General features: G+C 36.9%; 1 pseudogene; it reads left to right on the top strand.

The window, feature by feature from the left end:
* The first annotated feature begins 2,257 nt into the window (after nt 1–2,257).
* On the top strand, nt 2,258–3,795 carry LOC109266219 (heterogeneous nuclear ribonucleoprotein K-like; annotated as a pseudogene).
* Nucleotides 3,796–7,228: the final 3,433 nt, after the last annotated feature.

Genomic DNA, 7,228 nt, shown 5'->3' with positions numbered 1-7,228 from the left:
GGAGAGAGAGAGAATCCCAAGCAGGCTCTGCACCATCAGCATGGATCCCGATGTGGGGCTTGAACCTACAAACCGTGAGATCATGACCTGAGCCAAAACCAAGAGCCAGACGTTCAACCAACTGAGCCACCCAGGTGCCCCAAGAAATGTAGAAATTTGAGTGAGGAAAGGAATTGGAAATAAAGAAGAAGTTAGAAAAGAAGGAGGTAGGGCAGGAAAATAAAAGGAAAGAAAAAGAAAAGGGTGGGGGGAACCTAATAACAAAATAATAGAAAATGACCCAAACTCTGAAATTTGGGAAAGTGAAAAATAATCAGATTAAATTTTGTCTCAAGACATCACTTACTGTTACAGAAATGTTTACATCTCCTTCCAGTCACTGTGTATTTTCATGCTTCTGTCCTTTACCACTTTAATTTTACAAGTCAGTGGGCCAACAATTACTTTAGCTGCTTTAATATAGATTGTTTGATGTTCTTGGTGTTACTCTTGGGTAATAGCTAGGCTGATGACAAGTTCTCAATTTGTTTTGATTCCTGCATTGACACAGGGATTACTGCCTAGGCTGCTATATGGCCTTTCCCTTCCTCACAAAGAGTAAGGTCATCCATGATGACCATTTCTTCTTAGGTAACTAGAGGCAGAGAGAACTACAGGCAACCTGGCAGTGAACTTTTCATTTAGTAACCAGGTATCAGCATAAAAGTACTCTTCTTTTTCTGCAATATAACAAAGCAGTAGTTTTAAATTACTGATTGCCTCTTTGTACCTCAAAATGTTACCTGACCTGTATTTTCCGCACAAAAATTTCATCAGTTTGTATAATAACAGCTCCAGTCTCTAGCAGAAAATTATAGAAACTCTTAATGGAATTTGGGTACTAATCTATGTTCAACTGTGAAAAAATTCTTTTGGAATTGAAAATTACAGCCATATTAATACCTTTCTCTTGTGCTGTGAACAATAAATGCCAAGAGGCTTTTTCCCCTTTAATGATTAACTGCTTTTTCAAAAGTACTGCCATTTACCACATGCAAATTTCTTGCTTTGTAGATCAGATGTGACTAAGAACACTAGGTGGTTGCCTTTTGCGAATAGATTTAGAAAGTACTAATTATAAGACTAACATACCACAATCATGCTTAATTTGTGTAACTCCCTTAATGCCAGATAAGTGAACTCTGTGAAGCAAATTGGGATGGCAACAATAAGATTTTTACCTTTTGTCTATTTACTTTCTTACACGAAAGGATTGACAGCAGGGAATGAGAATTCTTTGTCTATATAACCTTTAAAAAAAGTTATTTGTTAAACTCAAGCAGTTAGAATTTAGATTTTTTTGTATATCTTAAATTAAAATAGCTTTTTAATTTAATATTGTGTTTTGAAAAGTACCTAGACTATAGTTAGTGTGGATAATTAGAATTGTTACTTCTATCATGTAATTTGATCTCATGTCCCTTTTTAAAGGCCGTAATACCAAATAGATAAGTATTTTATGTTAAAATTAATAAAATACATGCTAGAAATTAAGTATTTCTGAATGGAATATTAAGTGGAAATGTTATGGATTTTTTGTTAGAATTTGAGTAATTATTTAATAACATCAGTTAAAAGAGGGAAATGAGGGAATAAAAAAATAAATGTTCTGAATTGTTCCATCAATGCAATTTCTTTTTTTTTAATTTTTTTTAATGTTTATTTATTATTATTAAGAGACAGAGAGAGACAGAGCACGAGCAGGGGAGGGGCAGAGAGAGGAGGAGGAGACACAGAATCTGAATAAGGCTCCAGGCTGTGAGCTGTCAGCACAGAGCCTGATGCGGGGCTCAAACCCCACAAACTGGGGGATCATGACCTGAGCCAAAGTCAGACGCTCAACCGACTGAGCCACCCAGGTGCCCCGCATCAATGCAATTTCTTATTTGAAGAATAGAAAACAACAACTACGAAAATCAATTAAGTCAGAACTTAAAATTTGAAAGAAAGACAAATCTGCTGAAACTAATTGATTGTAGGAATGAAAAAATTTGACTTATTTAAATTAAATCAAGGTATTGGGGAAGGTTTCCTTTGGCTGTTCAGTTTCCATTATCTTGTGTTAAATGAACACACCAGTCAGGTATTATATATCCTTGTGGAGCAGAACTGAAGTGTTCTGGGCAGGACCAACTGACATCCTCATGCTGCCATACCTGGTGAAGCCATCGTCCCTGCGCTGCCTTGCAGCACTCAGCCAGTCACAGCTAGACAGAAAATGAGCACAGGCTCCCCTGCAGGAGATGTGGAAGAGGAACAAGCTATTAAAGTCTAGAAATACTGAGGAGATGGTTGAATTATGCATTCTGCTTCAGAGCAAGAATGCTGGAGCAGTGATTGGAAAAGGAAACAAGAATATTAAGAAGGCTCAATGGGCTCCTGAGTGCCTCCGTCGGGTAAGCATCTGACTCTTGATTTGGGCTCAGGTCATGATCTCCTGATGATGGAATCTTGCCCCATGTCAGGCACTGCACTGGGCCTGAAGTCTGCTTAAGATTCTCTCTCTCTCTCTCTCTCTCTCTCTCTCTCTCTCTCCCCCCCCAATAAATAAATAAATAAATAAATAAATAATCACTCACTCACTTACTCCCCGTACAGACTACAATGTCAGTGTTTCAGTCACAGATAGCAGTGACTTAGAGAACATATTGAGTATCAGTGCTGATATTGAAACAATTGGAGAAATTCTGAAGAAAATCATCTCTACCTTGGAAAAGGGCCTGCAGGTGCCATCACCCACTGCAACCATCCAGCTCCCACCTGAATCTGATGCTGTAGAATGCTTAAATTACCCACACTATAAAGGAAGTGACTTTGCGATTTGGAACTGTTGATTCATCAGAGTCTGCGGGGGGAATTATTGGGGTCAAAGGTGATAAAATCAAAGAACTTCAGGAGAACATACAGACAATATTCACGTTTTTCCTGGAATGCTGTCCTCATTCCTCATAGAGTCATTCTTATTAGAGGAAAACCTGATAGGGTTGTCGAGTGCATCAAGATCATCCTTGATCTTACTTTGGAGTCTCCCATCAAAGGATGTGCACAGACTTATGATCCCAATTTTTATGATGAAACTTACAATTATGGTGGTTTTATGATGATGTTTTATGACCGCCATGGACATCCTGTGGGATTTCCCATATGGGGCCAGTTTTGACACAGTGCTTCCTGGTGGGGTGGGCATCCTATGCCTCCATCTAGAAGAGATTATCATGATATGACCCTTTGTCTAGGACCTCCCCCACCTCCTCCTAGATGAGGTGGCTGGGGTGGTAGCAGGGCTCAGAATCTTCCTCCACCACCACCACCTAGAGGAGGAGATCTAAGGGGCTATGACAGAAGAAGCCCCAGAGACCACTAATATGGCATGGTTGGTTTTCATGAAATTTGGGACTCTCCAATAGATACATGGAGCCCATCCAAATGTCAGATGGCTTATGAACGACAGGATGGCTCTGGATATGATTATTCCTATGCAGGGGGTCATGGCTCATATGGTGATCTTGATGGACTACACAAGTAACTATTCCCAAAGATTTGGCTGGATCTATTATTGGCAAAGGTGGTCAGCAGATTAAACAAATCCGTCATGAGTCAGGAACTTCAGTAAAAATTGACAAACCTTTAGAAGGGTCTGAAGATCTGATCATTACCATTACAGGAACACAGGACCAGGTACAGAATGCATAATATTTGCTGCAGAAAACTGTAACAGAATTCTGTAAAGTTTTTCTAAGACTAGTGAAGAACTGAAGGAGTCTTACATCTTGTTTTTTTGTTTGTTTGTTTGTTTTTAATCTGCTTCTGTTTAAAAAGCCAACATTCCTCTGATCATAGGTGTTCTGCATTTGAGGTGTAGTGAAATCTTTGCTGCTTACCAGATGTAATGTTTTAGTTCCTTACAAATGGGCAGGGAACGGCATGTTAAAATTAACATTGAAATTTTGAAACATCAGCAGAGTGAATGAGTGTTAGTTTTTGTTCATTGTTGGTGATTTAATCTAAAAACAAGAAAAAAATTATTTCCCATATGATTATTGTGAAAACTTTGCTTTGTGGTCACCATAACATTTTGGGATGTGGGACAGAGAGGAAAAGTATGATAATCCACATGTCCCTGGCATATATACCTAGAGCCTTGCGCAGAATGTAATACTCTTTTGTTTTATGATTTTTAAAATAAATTTAGTGAACCTGTTTTTAGTGGCCATTATTTTAAAGTCATTTTTCAAATGGCTAGATTGCCCAACCTACCCCAAACTAAATATTAAGTTTGATTTTTAGCTCCTCTGTTGGATATAAATAAATGGATCTCTTCTTGGACACAGGCATAGTACCTTGGCAAATTCCATTCTGGTGATTTCTTGATGATTTGAAAGACCATTTCTTGGGAAGAAATTCTGTCATATACAGTCATGGTTATAATAAGCTGGGGATTTTTTTGTTTGCTTTTGCAAATACTTACCCCTGCTCTGTAGCAGTTTTCTGTTAGTAATTATGAAGGGGAACAAAGGTGGGAAGCAATACTACAAATTCAGTAATGGTATAAGTATATGCCAGAAGCCTAATGGCAGCAAATTTTATTAATCAGAATAATACTTAGTTATGCAAGTGACTGATGCTAAATGGATTCTTATTATTTTTATAGGATAATTTCTCACTTACAAACTGTCAGCCTGCTAGTTTCTATTCATTAAACTTTGTAAATATATATATATATATATATATATATATATATATATATATATATATGTATACTCTTGTTTTTCCACAGTATGCAAATTGAAAGAAAAAGATGTACCATTTCTCTGTTCTATGTTGGATAATGTAGGCAACGTTTGTGAACAATTAAAAAAAAAGATGAAAAAAGTCTCTGTGGATGTTTTGTATAGTATCTTGGCATTTGTATTAATAGTTAAAAGTTCACTTCCAAATAAATAAAACTCCCATAATGCTAGATTTGATGTGTGTCCAATTTGAACAAGAGTTGATTGACTACCTGTAAAATTTGTTCAAACGTTCTTCTTGTAAGGAAATATAGTAATCTTAAATTACAAAAACATAAATAATAAAATTAAATCAAGGTATAGATTTTCATTTTATGGTAAAATTCAGATAAGCACATAAAATTGTGAATGCATGTTTTAACAGAACTAAAGCTCCAAGCATGGACAAATGCCAAACAGGCTTTTAAAAGCAATAAAAAGGCAGCTGAGCAGTTAGCCAAAGCAAACATACAATGAGATGGTCCCAAAAACTAACTTAAAAAATTAACATTTAGGTCACATGATAAAAATGATATTTAGTGATTTCCAAATAAGCAATGGCTAAAAATAATAATATTTAAACCACATCACATAATATTGTGTGCAAATGGAACACATAGACATGTATTTACAGTACATTTTCCTGTGGAGTTTATTACCTTTTGAGAAAAGAATTCAACTCTGTTGGAATTCTTTTCACGACAAGCAATTACATAATGGGATGTCTAATCAGACTACTACACTGTTATAATGCAAATACTTTTTAAACAATGTTCCTGTTCTTAAAGACCGCCAACAGGTCATTTTTTGCTTAGGATTCATCACAAAAAGATATTGCCATATAAAAGAGCTATTTTTAGAAATTATGTAAGCTTGCTTGTTGGGAGAAATATTTTAAAGACATATCCATTTACTCAGTATACATGATATCAGTGACTTAGTACCTTTTAGGTACTATGCTGGAGACTGAGTGCAAGAAAGAACTAAAACAATGAACAGTAGATAAAATGCATTAGGTATGAAATATGTTGTCAACTTCAAACCAAGAAACAAGTTCAAGTGGCAAAGTGTTTTTGGGGGGATCAAGTTATTACATTTTGGAGTACAGAAATTTAGGTTGAAACTGATATTTCATGTGTTGATTATAGGAGGTGGACTCAGGATTTTCATGGGGGAGAGGAAGAAAAGATTAGATAAGCTGTTTTAAGAAGAGTTCATTGGTGCTGAAAAACAGAATTAAATTTGTACTTTATTGATTGGTCAGGCTAGTGGTCAGTAGGCAAAAGTTCACTTTGTTTTTTTAAATTTTTTTAATGTTTATTTTTTTTTAACAGAGAGAGAGAGAGAGAGAGAGAGAGAGAGAGAGAGAGCATGAGCAGGGGAGGGGCAGAGAGAGAGGGAGACACAGAATCTGAAGCAGGCCCCAGGCTCTGAGCTGACAGCACAGAGCCTGACGCGGGACTCGAACTCACAGACCCGTGAGATCATGACCTGAGCCGAAGTCGGTCACTCAACCGACTGAGCCACCCAGGCGCCCCAAAAGTTCACTTTTGTCAGTCTTTTAAAACAGAATTTTCTTGTTCTTGCTGATTTACTGAAATGTTGGTGGTTTGGTCCAGTTAAAAGTTTAGAAAACAGGATGTGCAAGGCAGTTCCTCTGAAATGGCTTTTCTGGTTCTGTTTAAAAATGGCTCTACTTACATCATTTTTCACAATGTGCCAGCCATTATGCTAAGAACTTTATACATTTATTTCATTAAATTCATTACATCTTCACAGCAATTCTATATGTAGAAGGTGTAATCGTGCTCACATTAAAGACTAGAAATTTAAGACTGAGAGGAGTTAATAACTTTCCCAAGAGAGGCATCAAGAATAGTCCAAGATAGAAAATGTAGGGTCTAGAAATATGGTTTATAATTCCAAGGCAGAAAGTTTAGGAAATCGAGGATCCAGATAAATCTTTTGAATGCCCAGCTATGAGTTTAAAAGTATAAATCAAGAACATTATTAAATTCTATGAAAATTAAATTCCTTTGGCAATATCATTATAAACTTGTCACTAGGAAAAGGTCAATTTGAATGTTTCAAGAATTTTTTTTTCTCAGTCCACTAGAGGGACTAATACCCTTAGACAATGTGCTATCTCGACAAGCTTTTCCTCTGGTAGTCTGCAAAAAGTCCATCTAGTTTCCAGGAAATAATTAATGCCAGGTACCATCTCTCTCTTACAGGTTGCACGTGTAATGTCAAGGCTCTTTCATTCTGTTTTAAAGATGGAGGGGTGGAGGGGTGCCTGGGTGGCTCCGTGGGTTAAGCCTCCAACTACGGCGCACGTCATGATCTCAAGGTTCAAGAGTTCAAGCCCTGCATCGGGCTCTGTGCTGACAGATCAGAGCCTGGAGCCTGCTTTGAATTCT

This window comes from Panthera pardus, unplaced genomic scaffold (assembly GCF_024362965.1).
Source record: "Panthera pardus isolate Hobbes unplaced genomic scaffold, ASM2436296v1 HiC_scaffold_16, whole genome shotgun sequence".
NCBI classification, from domain to species: domain Eukaryota; kingdom Metazoa; phylum Chordata; class Mammalia; order Carnivora; family Felidae; genus Panthera; species Panthera pardus.
This window is presented reverse-complemented; position numbering and strand designations above follow the sequence as displayed.